The sequence below is a fragment of the Antechinus flavipes genome, chromosome 1 (genome assembly GCF_016432865.1).
Source record: "Antechinus flavipes isolate AdamAnt ecotype Samford, QLD, Australia chromosome 1, AdamAnt_v2, whole genome shotgun sequence".
NCBI lineage: Eukaryota > Metazoa > Chordata > Mammalia > Dasyuromorphia > Dasyuridae > Antechinus > Antechinus flavipes.
The window spans coordinates 547,763,792-547,780,262 of NC_067398.1; positions in this window are offsets into that span (position 1 = coordinate 547,763,792).

The window sequence follows — 16,471 nt, forward strand, 5'->3', positions numbered from 1 at the left end:
CTATTATTCCATCAACATTTATTAGCCCAGTCAATATCTCTAGATCCTTCTGCATTTTCCTATAGACAAGATTAAATGTCAAGAGTTAGGCAAGAGTTAGTTTTATTGATGTAAGAACTCCCCAGTGAGGAAAAAAAAAAAAAAACAACTCCTTCTCCCAGTGCAATAAACAATGTTAGAGTTAGTTGCCGAGAGGGCTGAGAGGTTAAAGGCTTGGTTGGTGCACATGGTCAGGATAGGTCAGAAGGCAGGAGTTAAACTGAGGTCTTTCTGGTTGGAGAGCTAGTTCTCCATATACTAAGACAAGCTTCCCTCTCAAGAAGTAACTTAATTTATGATATTGGTATAACAAATATTAATGGAGAGCTCTATTGTTTTTCTTTCAGACCCAAGTAATTTCCACATTTTAATGGAGGTCTTAAAATGGTAAAGCTCCCATTTTCCTCATCTTCCTATTACTCTGGGAAGATGATTTAGTTTGAGGAGGAGGAGAATTGTAATGGCAGGGGTGATATGTATTTTAAATTACCCAAAGACACTTAAAAAAAAACCCAACTAAAAACCATCAAGTAGAACATCATTTCCCTATACATGTGCATTGTAGAAAAGGGGGAAAGGGGTTTTATTTGATGGTATATGAATCTCTAAAATATAGAGCTTGTTTATATGTTTATATTTTATTTATATTAAGTATATAAACTCAATGTGTAACTTTCAGAACTGTCCTGCTTGCCAGTGATTCCTTTTGTCCTTGTTATTCTCTCCACATTATTTTGGAATTCTGTTTATCCCTTTTCTCCTTCTCATTTTGAAACACCAATTAAAAAAAAAAAAAAAAAGGAAACACAAACCCTTGTAACAAATAGAGTCAAGCAAAACAAATTCCCATATTGGTCATGCCCTAAAACTGTATATCTTATTCTGTATCATCATTCATCATCTTTGTGCCAGGAGGTGGTTAGAGTAATTCATCATCAGTATAATGGAATCATGGATAGTTATTACATTGGTTAGATATCTCCAGTCTTTCAGTTTTTTGTTTTTACTTTGGTGTTGGGAAACCACTTTGAAAACAAACTGTGTAATGCTATAGGCTAGGATTTTGAAGCTCCAGACTCTTCTTGAGAAAGCAATACATATCTAGGACAGGTATTTCCATGCAATTATGTATAAATGCAAGGCCAACATCAAATGGGATAGCACTGAGGTGGAATTCATCTAAGGGCAGCCAGATGATACAGGCAATAGAACACAGGACCTCAGGAAAACCTTAGTTCAAATCTAGCCTCAGACACAATGGCTATGAATCCTGGGAAAGTCACTGAACCTCTGCCTGCCTCAGTTTCCTCAATTGTGAAATGGGTACAATAATAGTTCCTATTAGGGTTGTAATGAGGCTCAACCAAGATATTTATAAAATGTCTACAACATAGCAGGTGCTTAATAAATGCTTCTCTTTTCTCCAAGAAGAAATTTTAAAAGCGTCTGTTGTCATTAATATTGCTGTAGTTGTTAGAGAAAAGAATCAATAATTTTCACTGGGAGGAAGGGAAAGAAATAAGCATTTATTAAAAACCTACAATATACTAAGCATTTGACAAACATGGCTTGTATATATAGTATAATCTTTTTTCTGTTTTCTGTAGTTTAGAAAGGGTATTTTCTCCTTGGGAAAGACAAAAGGAGGTAGTATTATTACCTAATGCCTAGATAAGTGAGAAAGCCTTAGTGTGATTATACTTAGAAAACATAAAGCCAATATTTTAGAAGAAAAAGTATAGAGGTAAAGTTGTAAGCTGAAACTTCAACATTTTATAAAATCTTCTAATGCTGGCTCTTAAATTATCAGATCGTGGGTGAGTTATGTCTTCTGAAGATAGGACATGGAAATTGAATTAAACAGTCACTAATGATAGTTAAGAACTGAGAAACCACCTAGATTAAGATTTAGATTAAATCTTGCTCTGAATTTTCCATCATATCATCTTTAACTAGAATCATTAAATGCTATTTTAAATGCTTAACCTTAACCCTTTCAAGAATTATTATATTGAAAAATATGATTGTTTAGGAGAATAGAATAATCTTATCTCTGGTAGACCCAATTATTCATGACTATGTAATCATATCAAAGCATCCTACACTCCATAAATTGGCGAAGTATAATAATTATTGCAGAGTACTTAGAAAGAAAAAACATTTCTTAAATGATGGTCATGTAAACATAACCTATATAATTATGACAAGAGGCCTTGTGATATGATGGGAAGTATTTGATTTGAAGTCATGACACTTAGGTTTGAATACTAGCTCCATTGTGTACTAGTGTAGTTTCTTTGGATCTTATTTTCTTCAGCTGTAAGATGAATTCTTGTACTCTCTACCTCACAAGGCTCTTGTGATGAAAGCATTTGTCAAATTGAAAGTGTGATACAAAAATGTTCAGATAAACACCCACCATTGCAGCAGCCATTTGCTAAGACTACACATCTCTTCTCCTGGTCATACAACTGGTAAACCTACTACCATATTGTTGATCTCTTATTTAGAAGTGGGAGTATAAAACAGGGTATAGTTATAATTCCATTATTCACTTAGCTTCCCTATGCCATTTTTAACCTCACAAAAATATAAGGTAAGTAAAATGTGAAACTGCTTTGAGTTTTTCTGAGAGACATACCACATAGCATGTTTTTTCCTCTACCTGTAAAACCTCTCCCTTTCTAAAATGTACTATGATGTTTATACTATTGTGAAAGAAAAATAACAATTATCAATATTGTTAAATGCCTTCCTGTTTATACTCCCCCAAAGTCAATTGCTTAAATTTATGGTTTATGTCTTAATCAAAAATGTCATCGCTGAAAGTATAACTGACTTGAGAGTCTTGGTTTGAAATGAGAATTCTGAAATCCAAACACACTTGGGAAGGTCAAATAATTTCATTTACTCATGGTCTATGATCAAGTCAGAATCTGGTAGCTTCAAAAATAAGCAGATTGTTTAAAGGGTACAGATAAGGAATAAGGATAATTCATGAATCAGCCTGTTTTTATTGCATCTAGACAGTAAACAACCTCAGAGCTAAGATTGTTTATTTCAGTTAAATTTTTCTCTTAGCTCTTTGAAGTTTCTATTTACATCTGCTAGAGTTGCAATAATTTGTTAGTAATTAAATATTATATATTAATTCTTTGGCAGCATTTTGGAGTTTCAAGAGACTGTTAGTAAACTCATCTAAATGTTGTCAGAAAAAGCTAATCAGTAAAGTCATACTGAAAAAAATCTAAAAAATCCTTTTGAGGCCCTTGCTGATGTCTTAGTTTTGTTAATCCTTCCACATTTCAGAGGTTAGAAGCAGGGCACTTTCTCAGCCAGCCCTCAGCAAACTAGAAAATCTAAGTAAAATTTTTGGTCCTTCCTTCATACCAGAGAAGAAAATGTTAAGTATTATGTATTTACAAGTAAAATATTGTTGATATCATACAATACCATATGAATATATTTAATGTATTTTTTCATGTCACCTGTTGGTCTTCACATTGTCTGCAACTTCCAGAGAACTCCCCCAAAATTCCATGCCAACATGAGATACGTCAAAACTGTGATGAGGAAAATCTCAGTGTGGAAAGGATAACCACATTTGTGTCTCTCCATCTCTACTTCCTTCAGAAATACTTTTTTTTTAGATTTGCTATCTTCTTTCTCTTCTTTACCCTCATTATTTTTTCAATAACTCCTACAAGGTAGCTTATTTGTTTCCTTTTACACAATACCATATGGTTTGCCACTTGGTTATGAGATCCTCAAGGCAGAGGTAATCAGGACAACATTTTCAATTAGGCATATTTTATGTAATAAGTAATTCTATGTCTATGTGTGTGTGTGTTTTAATATGAAGATAATGTGTTGTGAGGAGCAGCAAGATGGCACAATGAATAGAACACCTGGCCTTGACCTTTTTTTCATGAGTTCAAACCTGGTCTCAGACACTTATTAGTTATGTGAACCTATGCTAGTCATATAACCCTATTTGTCTCAGTTCCTCATCTGTAAAATGAGCTGGAAAAAGAAATGACAAATCACTTCTGTATCTTTGCCAAGAAAACCCCAAATAAAGTCAAAAAGAGTTGGACATGATTAAAATGACTAAACAACAACTAAACATCATATTATGGGAACTGGCAATGAGGGCTCAGTTTTCAGAGCAAGTTTGGATTGACCCTTCATGATGCTCATATAGAGAGAACACAATAATTTCCTGCCTGTTTTTAGTTCAGTATGTGGAGGGGTTTACTATGCCTTCTGTTGGCCACAATTACTACTGATATCAAAAGTATGTCATGGACCTTATTTTTTTTTTCAGTAGTTGTAATAGATTTGTGATGACCCATTCATACTCCCCTTCAGTCATTATCATTCATTGTAGGAGGCTCAACAGTTTTGAGAAGAAAATCTGTGGTCAAGGAATTAAAGATATCAAATCCATGAATTTGTCATTAAAATACTTAGAAAATTTAAAACACCATTCAAGTGAAAAGGAATGTCACTATAAAGTGAACTATCACACCATTTTTTGAGTAGCATATGATAATGTAGATTATGACTAGAAAAATTAGTCTTTTTATATTTTTTAAAAATATTTTTTATTATTCTTCTCTATGAGTAGAGAGATTGAACAATGGCTAGAGCACCAAGCCTGGAGTTTGGCCTCAACACTTATTAGTTGCATGACCCACGCTGGAGTATGATACTCAACTCTGGAGCAGAGAGAGAAGCTTGTTGAATACTGCTTGCTTTCTTTTTCTTTCTTTCTTTCTTGCTTTTTTTTTCTTTCTTCCTTCCTTTTTTCCTTCCTTCCTTCCTTCCTTCTCTCTCTCTCTCTCTCTCTCTCTCTCTCTCTCTCTCTCTCTCTCTCTCTCTCTCTCCTTCTCCATTTCCTCCTCTTCTTCCTTCTTGTTCTTTTTCTTGTTCTTCTTTTCATCTTCTCTTGCGATGTGAGATCCCTTTCTCCATTTGGGGTGTCATAACCACACATGTGAATGCTCTGTCCAAAGAAATTTAACTTTTTATCACTTTTCATCACTTTTTTTGTAAGATGTGGTTTGGGGAACTAGATTTTTTAAAAAAAAAATCAATTTTATTTAGTTACCATTATTTAAAAAGCAAAAACAAAACTGGGATAATTTACTTCATTCTGTGCAGTTTTCATTTATGATTTCTTGAAATATAGCTCTGAAGAAACAGGCTTTAAAAAGTCCCATTGTGATTCAAGTTCTTTGACTATGCCTTTACACAAATATGTCATTCTCTTTGACTATGCCTTTAAACACAAATTACGCTAACTTTCATTGAAATAATGATAGGCCAGAGCCCAAGTCTCTGTTGCTCATTATTTGTATTAGCAATTGTTTTCTGGTCTGAACAGAAATTCTGAAGGTTTTCCCCTCCTAGTTCTATATTTTTGTGATGGTAAACTAGGCCATCTTTTGTCTCATTTCTTAACTCGTTCTTAGTCATTGATTGGATATTGCTTCAGACAAACTGAGACCTGGAGAAAACCTTAATTGAAAAAAGCCAAGGTTATCCCTTGCCACCTGGACCATTGCCAGTCATCTTGATTTTTTTTCTTGCCACTGGACTTTGATAATTCTGGAAGAGAGAATGAGGTTACTGTCATTTGTCCTCTTGGAGAACAAAAAATGAACAGCAATCTGTGTGACCCTGAGACAAGCCACTTCACCTTGTTCCTCATCTGAAAAATGAGCTAGAGAAGGAAATGGCAAACCATTCCAATATCTTTGCCAAGAAAACCCCAAATGGGGTTGTAAAGAGTTGGGCATGATTGAAAAATGACTAAATAACAATATTTCTTTATGAAATATAAAGATTTGATGTAAGTGAAATTATGACCATTACTTATGAGAAGGGAGCCCTGAAACTCTTTCTCTTTCTCTCTCTCTGGCTTTGGGAATGAGCCATGAAGTAAAGCACTTGAAGCTCCATGAAGGAGAGATTCTCCTTGAATCTGCCTCTGTGAGAGACGCACCCCAGGGAATCAATTAAAGTGTTTTATCTAGGTGGACTAGTTGAGTCAGTAGCTGGAGATTCCAACCCTATTGAATTGAAGAAACACTCATTCAATTCCAAGATTGTCTATTCTGATTCCATATCAAACTCTATCCACCAGCCCCCATCAAGAGCAAATTCCAGTTTGTAGCCAAGGCTTCTATTATAAAAAGAGCCAATTTTAAACCCAGGGCTTGCAGAGGACCTAACATGTCATGCCATGCTATTCCAAGGAACCCTCTGCCCTCTGAAATGATATTCTCTTTCAGTGTTACCCTCCTTTATCTTCCCCACCTAGTTCCCTAGCAAGACTTTATACCTCTCTGTCAGGATTTCTCCACTAGAAACATATATCTCTGCCAGGACCTTGCCACTAAGGAATTCAGTCTTTCTGTTCATGCATAGCAAAGGCTGACTTCCCAGTGCCAATAATAAACTTTTTATCAGTCTAGTTTTTTGGGTTCATAAATTCCTTTATGAAGGACCTCTGAGCTGCCAGAAGGGGGTTCCCACAACTCCCTGCCATGCACCATATCCTAAGGGGATTTAGAGGAGCCAAACCTCTTCATTTGGTTCCCTGAACTCTGAACCTACCACTAACCTCATCATTTAACTCCCTGACCACCAGAAACCCTAATCCCATTATTTAGTTTCCTGAATCTAGACACCAACACTTATATGTTATTAATATATTATCAGCTGAGTCTGAATTCCTTGCTGTAAAACACCCATAAAAAAAGTTTAAAAAAAAAGAAGAAGAAGAAAGGATGAGGAGAAGGAGGAGGAGAAGAAAAAGAAACATCTATATAAATGCTTCTTTTGAAACATAGGATTATAGACTGAAGGAAACCTCAGAGGAATCCAGTCCAAACTCTTCATTTTGTAGATCAGAAAACTGAGGCACAGGGAGTGACTTGCCCATGTAATTAGAAGTCAGAAAAATGTAAGCTGTTAAATATGATTGTGCAATTCACATTTTAAAAACTTATGAACAACAGTGGTTCAATTAAATAATTTTAACTAAGTCAATGATTAGCTTTATAATGAAGAAATGAACTGCTGCAGATAAGATCTCTAGCTAATATTTGAGACATGCTGTTAAAGACTTTGAAAGTAAGATATTTGGTTCTATTACCCAATATTTTGATTTTAAGCACCATGGAATAATTACAAAGGGGAAATGCTGGCAGTGTTCTTATTTGGCAGCTTTCCCTTCCAGCTTCTCCATATGGAAATTTACATTTCCTTTACAATAATGGAAATTAGATCCCATCTTTAAAAATCATTATGTACTTTCTTATCACGTCATCCCATTTTCACTCTTCACTTTCAAAGTTGGGTCATCAACTACAGAAGATAACTAAGGTTAATGTAAAATATTATATCATTGTATCTAATTTAGAAGGATACAGACTAGGATATGCAATGTGGTATAATAGAGTGCTACTCACTTTAACTCTGAAACCAAGGTTGGAATCCTATTTCAGACACTAGCTGTTTGATCATGTATAAATCAAATAACCTTTCAAACTGAGTTTCTTTGTTTAATGGGAGTAATAATGTTTGTGCTTTTTGCCTCAATATTATTGTGAGGAAAGTACTTTGAAAATCTTGAAACTCTTTATAGTTATAAGGTATTAGTATTACAAGATCCTAATCAGATTTATTCTATATTACATGAACAAAATGTTTCTACTCTTGGGAATGAGATTTTTATTAAATGATTGCTAATCATCTTGTACTTTGTTTAAAGGAAGTAGTCCATTTCAGTGATTCTCTGAACGTAGTCTACAAGAGATCCCCAAGACCATTTCATGGCATCATCAAGGTCAAAACTATTTTTATAATAATACTAAGATGTTTTAATTTTTAATATGGTAAATAGCCATGGATATAACCCATATAAACAAAAGCTCTTGGCAGGGAGAACAGGTGGCAGTGGGGTGAAGAGGCAAGGGAAAGGAGCTCAATAATTCTTAACAGTGTGAAGAGGCCCTTCTAGGCCTCTAGTTAGAGGAACTTCTATTTAATCATTAGATTATTGTATAGTAACAGGTTGAGAATAAACACGTTGGGTAGGTACTTTGAAGGTAACTAAACCTTTTTTCTTTTCCCTTCTCTATTCTTACTATTATTAGCAAGAAATCTTCTTTTGATTAGGTTTTATTTTTTTCAAAAACATTTTTAAAATTGCATGTGTTCCTAAAACAGAAGCATTAAATAAAGAATATATGTTATTTTACCTCTATAAAGTTGCCTTATCAAAAAAAAAAGTTCTGTTTTGTTCACTTAACACTAATACAATTGTTGCTAACAACTGAAAAAACTTGTTTTTAGTGATGTCAGGTAAATATGACTGGAATTATTTCCTTATTATATATGCAGTTTTATTTTGTCTTCAATTTTTTAGAATATGTCATTATGTTGGACAAAAAGTTACTTATTTATACACATCCTATATATATAGTATGCATTGATGCAGTTAAAAAAAATGAAGGCCATGCTTTAAATACATTGTGAAGTCAAATATTTTAGAAATATAATACATCATAGAAAAAATATCAAGTAGTTAATAAAGATCCCAAAATGTTCTACTTTGTAAGTGATATATGTCAGATAGTACATAAATGATCAGACCTAGCATCTTTTTGGTTAACATGAGAGTCTGCTTAATGATAGAAGAAAATCTAATCATTAGAATGAATGAAATTAATCTATGCTTTATTAGACATTTCATTAATGGCCTAAGTATATCCTTTCATAAAAAAATGGAATCACATTTTTTTCTCCCTTTTTCCCTACTCCTACACCTATAATAATTCAGTTCCCATGACCTCTTTCTTTTAGTAACCTTTGGTCATCTCAAACAATGTCACCCTACTTAGCTGATAACATTGCTTAGTTTCATAGCAATACATTTGGTTATATACTTTCATTTAGGATTATAGAATTATAACCCAGAAGGAATATTAGAAGTCATCAAGGACAATTCTCATGTGAAGAACCTAAGGCTCAATGTGATCAAGTGATGTATTCAAGAGTCCAACAGTAGCAAATAGTCATCAGAATTCAAATCAAATTCTGACTCTAATGTTATTTCTACCCTCTCCTTGCCTAACTTTAACAGCCAGGGTTCTCAAACTAAGCAATTTCAAAACATTTTTTGGTCACCAAAGATTAGTAATTCATCTGATTTTTCTTTAATATGTTTAAAAGTAACTATAATTGGTAATAAGTACAGTCCCTGACTCTGAGAGATTCATATCTTAGCTGAGTAACCAAATATATTTGTGAAATAATAATTCTAATGCAATAAATAAATAAGAATAGTATAATACAAACTCAAAGTATGTGTGAAGTAGAAAGTCAAGAACTGATTTGTGATTTCTGAGTCTTGACATGGACTTTTTATAGAAATATAGTGTTTGTGTTAGTGGAAGAGAATAAATAAAGTCAGGGAAATCATTTCACAATAAATTGAGTACCTGGTATGTACCTAAATGTGTTATACACATTTCAGGAACCCCAAGGAAACTCCTTTAGTTAGCTTACAAGGCCAATAATGGCAGTGAAAGAATTTAGGCTACACAGAATCCCCTAAAAATACCTGTCTTTGCTATAATCTACCAGCATTTCTGAGATTCCACTTCTCCTACCCACTCATCTACATGGCCTTGCCTGCTTACTTAGAGCAGGGCAGAAGACAAAGGAGTTCTGATATTTACTCCCTGTGTGACTGATTAAATCATCTAATTTTGCCTTCTCTCAGCTGCCTCAGTGTCTAGCATACAGTAGGTATTTAATAAAATACTTGTTGATTGATCTATGTATAATAAAAGGATTGAATAAGGGTCATTTCTAAGGGATCTTCCAGCTCTAGAGCTTATAAGGCCTCTGTCCTGAGATCAAGGATTATAATGTTGATCTCTTGTACTCTGTTGACTCTTATTCTTCTCTAGACTTTGGATCAATTACTTCTTTCCACTACCTTAGCAGGCTTCCTGGACCTTGTACTTGTTTGCTTACCTGGACTCATTTTTTTTACCTTTGGAATCTCATGCTGATTTTTTCTTTCCTTTTCTGACAATTATCTGTCTAGACCCATGGAATTTGTTAAATTCTTCTTCCTTAGTTAATTCCCATTTCTGTGTAATATGATTGCCAAAGAAAGTTTACTATTTGGGGCCACTTCACTGGTGATATTACTACCTTACTGTAGGCTATCTGGGGATACCTGTTGCAGTGTCAGACCCACTTACTTCAAGTTTGATAGGCTCATAAAGATTGTCTGGTTCTTCAAGCAGCATTGTCTGTTTTTTAACACATCAGCTCCCTTATTTCACAATCATTCTGTAGCTTCTGATAGGTTCTGGATATTCAGAGTCTTTTATAACCTAGTCCCCTCCTACCTTTCTAGTCATTTTGAAGGGAGTGTAAAACTGTGTTCCCTTTAAAATGATCACTGTGAAAATGCATTCCCTTTAATCCATAAAATTATCACTCTGAAATTGTATCCCCTTTTTGATCTGAGAGATTAAGGTCTCCCAGGCCCAAGGAGTTTAGGGAGGGCCCATCCTCCCAGGATGAGACAAGCAACATTATTCAAGGGCAAATCAACTCCCATTGATCTTTTGGAAAGTCATATCCTTATTCAGGAAATTCTAAATTCTCATTCAATTGAGAATTCCTGGTCTGATCAGCTCAAAGTGCCCCCAGGCCCCCCCACTCCCAAAGAGCCGCTCATAAAATAGGTTTCCTTTTACTCATTTCTTTGCACATGTCCAAAGTGGGACCTGTCCACTGAGAAGGCATTCTCTTCTCAGTGCCAGCCTCCATTTCTCTAATAGGACTCTACCACTGAGGAAGTAAGTCTCATAGTAAAGCTAGCTTCTATCCAACAATAAATTTCCATTTTTGCCATTAATATTTCAGATTCATGAATTCTTTCAAGAAGAACCTGCACCTCCGACCAAAAGGGGATTTCCACAACTCTCTGACTGCCATTAACTCATCAATTTTATACCTTATTTTCTAATGCATGCACTTTGAACAGCCTTCTAGCTGTTTCATAAATAAGACCCCCTCTTTCTTGAGCATTTTCTCTAGTTGTCCACCATGCCTGGAATGCTCTCCCTCCTCCATTCCTACTGTTGACTACCCTGGCTTCCTTTAATCCCAACTAAAATCCCACCTACAGCAAACCTTCCTCAACCCCTTTGAATTACAATTCTTCCTTCTGTTCATTATTTCTTTTTAATCTTTTCTATAGGTTGCTTGTATATATCTGTTTGCAAGTTGTCCTGCATATTAGATTGTAAACTCTTTGAGGACAGTGACTATCTTTTTATCTCTTTTGTGTGCCTAGGCTTAGCTTAGTTCCTGGATCTTAGTAGGTGCTTAATAAATATTTATTGATTTCTTGAAAAGGTGAGAACTCAGCCTAGTGTGTCTTAGACAAACAGTCTAAGTTGATTACTTTTGTTCTAAGCCACCAACCAACCCACTGGTAAAGATTGATTAATACAGAATCAATCTAGATCTCCCCAATCCTGAAAAGCACACACAGTCTAAAAGGAATCTGTCCTCCCTCCCCCAAGAGACTCCATTCTTTAGAACACACAAAAGACAATATAGGCATCCTTAACCATAATCCTACATTAGACTGAAAACCACACAATATAGCTGGGGATGAGTTAGAGTCAGGAAGGAAGTCATAGGATTATGGATTTTACTTTGGAAACAACTTTATTGGTCATGTGATTCTGTGTTTTAGAGGCCAGGTCCTCCAACCATGGACTCTTCCCTCAAAGCAGAACATTTCTTTTGAGAAAATTTTAGCAAACTGACAGCACTGGTGACCTATTGCTGGCTTTATGGTCAGTCTACTTGCTATAGTAACTTCAATAATTACCTTGTCCTAGTTCATAAGATTTGGAGCTGGTAGGAACTTTATAATGTGTTTTCCTACTCTTTTCACTGCATCATGTTTTCTTAGAAAGCAGCACTGCTCTAGAATAGTACTAAAAAATGATTGAATGCTACTCTTTTCAAATTCAAAAAAGGTGCTGGTGGTTCACCTATGCCAATCATACATTTGTTGGCTCCCTTTCTATTTTTCCAAATGAAGCTTTCTTGCACAGAGACCTCTCTTAGCTATATCTCTGCTATTGTGCATTCTTGTGAAAAATTCAGTGGAAAGATTTAAGTTAACTGCTGGTTTATTACTATTGCTGTTCTTTGTTACTATTCAGTTGTTTTCAATTATCTCTGATGCTTCATGACCCCATCTTGGCAAAGATATTGGAGTAGTTTACCAATTACTTCTCCACTTCATTTTACAGATGAGGAAACTGAGACAAACCAAGTTAAATGGCTTGCCCAAATAGAGCAAGATTCTAAGACCAGATATGAACTCAGGAAGAGTTCAAACCTAGCATTCTATCTCATGTACACCTATCTTCCCCGAATGCAATTTCAATTTTAATATGACTCCTATCCTATTCATACAACATAGCTTTCTGAAATGCATTGTGCCCAAAGCAGGGATGAACTATGTCATATAGATTTTCATGCTAGATTTATTATTTCTTATATCCAATGTATGTCTTGATGTTGAGTGTTTTGAAAGAGGAAGGAGAGAACATATATAAAATCAGCAACACATCTTTCCAAATTGTTTTCATGAAGACCATATTGAAACTATTAATTGAACTATACAGTCAGAGACCTAGAAACTTGCAGATTATTTCAGAAACGATGCTATATATCATTATGAACAACAACAAAATGGAACTTATGAAAAATAGAAACAAACAGAATCCAACGTATAGGAGATCAATGAGCTAACTAACAAGGTCAGACTCCTGTTACAACAGATGGCTTGTGTTCTGCTCTATTTTATGCTGTGCCTGGGTACTTGATGCTCTGAGCCTTTAGGTGCTAATCATAGAGAGCCAGAAAGACGTCTATGAGAAACACACAATTGAGTTCAGGTGTTGGTCAAGGCACCATATAGGCAAAATTGCTTTGGAGATAATGTTCTCTTTATTTAATCTACAAATTTAACCTGAGCTATTGAATGAATTTGAAGAACCTTATTAAAATGGCTTGCAGTTTGAAGGGGGGAAAGGCATTTTAAAGGAAAGAAGCAAAGGATTTTCATAAACCTCCAGAATTAATAGCAAAGGACACAAAGAAGTAATTAAGAACTGTATTGAAAAACAAATGTAATTATTCTATCTACCTGGTGTCAAGTAACAATCCAGATTGAGTCTCCAAATAATATTTATCAGGTTCAAGTAAAAATTACAGAAAATTCTAGTTGTCTTTGTAACCTGCCAGATAATTATGATGCTTATTAAAACAAACACCTTTTCATTATCTGAAAATCTTTGGAATTTAGTTAACTATAATAGCAGTAAAATCACACTGCTCTAGCAACAGATATTAAAGCTAAACCATTGACATTTTTTTCTTCTTAGGGCATCACATTCAGTTTTAAATATAGAAGAATGTAAAGAAAGTTTAAATTTAAGTTTAGAATAAAGACATATCAGACCATTTCTTACAAAAGCACCCACACACAAACACACACATTCACAAACATAGGCACAAACAACTTTTTTTCAAATACTTCATGAGTTCAGTTCATTAGGTTCAGACAAACTATATCCCAAGTTATTAAAAGAACTAACTGATCTGGTTGTTGAGCTACTCTTGGGGCTCTTGAAAAAAATCAACTAGAATTGATTTGAAGCAATGGCATGGCCCACTGCACAGAGAACAGGCTCTAGGGCCAGGGAGAACCCAAATTAAGATTCAGACCATAGATAGTTGTTATGTAATTTTGGGCAAGTTATTTAATTTCACCTGTAAAATGGAGATAATAATAACATCTACTTCCCAGAATTTTGTAATAAACAAATGAGATAATATTTGTAAAATGCTTAACAAGCAGGTAGTATATTTATATAGCATAGAAATGTTATATGTATATTAGCTATTATTATTATTAGCGATAATATTTATTAACCAGAGATGTATACATGATAGTGGAAAAAATAAGTGTTTTCCCAGGTTTAAAAAAATAGAGAGATCATAATAAATTATAGGCAAGTGAATTCAATATCAATTTGTAGTAAAAATTTAGAACATATTACTAAAAGTATGATTAATGTATCTCTAGAAAAGGAGATAGCTGTCAGTGGCTTTATCATATTTTGAAGAAAAAAAATTCTAATTTCTTTATTTGAAAAATTGGCCAAGTAAAGTACAGAGAATGTAAATTCTCTTTAAGTAGGCAAATTCAATCAAATATAAAAATGTTAGATTGAGGAATGCTATGGATATAATTTACTTACAGTTTTGCAAAATATTTGGCAACTACCACATATTCCTGTCAAAGACAATCTAGCAATATATGGACTAGATAGCAGTTGAATTTATAATTGGTCAAATGGCCAGACCCAATGAATAGTCACCAATTATTCAATGTCAGCTTGGAAAAAAGAATCTATTCTTGGCTCTAGGCTGGTTCAATATATTTTTCATTTGCTTGGATGATGGCATAGATGACATGTTCATCAAATTTCAAATGACATTAACCTTGAAGAGACTTCTAGCAACTTGGAAAGCAGAGTCTGGATTAAAAAATATAGACTATGATAGGCTGAAATTAATAAGGAAAGATAAATGTAAAGTCACAGAGTTGGGTTAAAAAAATCAACTTCACAAAAACATGATGTAATTAAATTTAAATAATTAATGTTTAATTTAATAAAGTTTAAATAAAAAATGTTTTGGAGCATGAGAAATCAGTGTGATATATTAGACACATACACATACACATATAAATCCTAAGTTGCATTGCAAAAAGCCTAGACCTTGAAGGATAGGTATGGGTCAGGTGATATTTCCATTATATTTTCTTTTGCAAAGACCATATCTGTGTTCAGTTTGGGGTGCTAAGTTTTGGGAAAGATACATTTAGAGAAAAGTGATCAGTATAGTGAGGGCTCCAAGATTATGTCATATGAGGATTAATTGTACAAACTAGTGATGGTTAGCCTGAAATAGAGAAAACTGAGAGAAACTATAATATTTAAAAGGCCATCATGTGTGAAAAGGATTAGACTTGTTCATTTTAACCTCATTGGGGACAACAAAGAACATAGTATAGAATTTGAAGAGAGGCAGATTTAAGCTTGATATAACTAAAAACTTACTAATAATTAGAACCAGGCAAAAGTGAAATAAATGGACTGCTTTGGAAGGCTGGTTGTTCCTTTTCACTAAAAGTGTTTAAAATGAGAATGGATGACCCTAAGTAGTTCCAAAGGTATGTCCATTCTCAAAAAATGCATAGTTACCAAGAATGAACTCTACCAGTAAGAAACTCAAAGGAAAGTATTTACTCTGGAGTCAATCAATTATTGCTAAATAACTTAGATTTCTTATCAGTGGAATAGATAAGATTGTAAATAGATCCTTTCTATCTTATTACTTCCTTTTCCCCATTGGCAAATAAGTTGTTCAGTTTTTCAGTTGTGTCTAACTCTTTCTGACCTCATTTGGAGTTTTCTTGGCAAAGATACCAGAGTGGTTTCTATTTCCTTTCTCCAGCTTATTTTATAGATGAGGAAACTGAGGCAAACAGGGTTAAATGACCCAGATTTGAACTCAGGTGTTCCTAACTTCAGGGCAGATACATGCCCTAGTGGATAGAGTTCTGGGCCTAGAGTCAGAAAGACTAAGTTCAAATCAGGCCTCTTAGATACTTATTTGCTGTGTAACCCTGGGCAAATCACTTAACCCTAATGGCCTCAGTTTCCACATCTATAAAATGAGCTGAAGAAAAAAATACTTCACTGTCTTTCCCAAGAATCCCAATTGGAGTTACAAAAAAATCTGAATGACAGAACAACAAAAAACAATTTCCTGACTTCAGACCTGGCACTCTTTCCACTTTGCCTCCTAGTTGCGCCCTACAAATAAGTAAGGTTGGTCCAAAGTTTGAAAAGTGCTTTATGCTCCTTAATATAAGATGCTATACTTGATTATTCAAACCCCTTTAGTTCAAAGCTAAAAAGAGTTTAGAATCTTTTAATATATAATTAACAAGATACTGCTTCAAATCTTTTTTTTTTTCTTTTTTGGGGGCAAATAGGGAAGTTATAAATGCTAAATAAGTAACATCAGCAAATTTTTGTATCTTTAGAAAATTATGTAGTTGTATATTTGATGGGATTAAAATTATCTAGTTTTTAATTTGAAACGATTCAAATTGTGTGGGAAAATTGGTCACTTTTTCCTGGTGTACAAAATCAATGACGTTTAATTATAATAATGTCTCAAATGATATTCAAATTCTAGTGGCTAAGAGGGATCATCAGCTATAAAATAA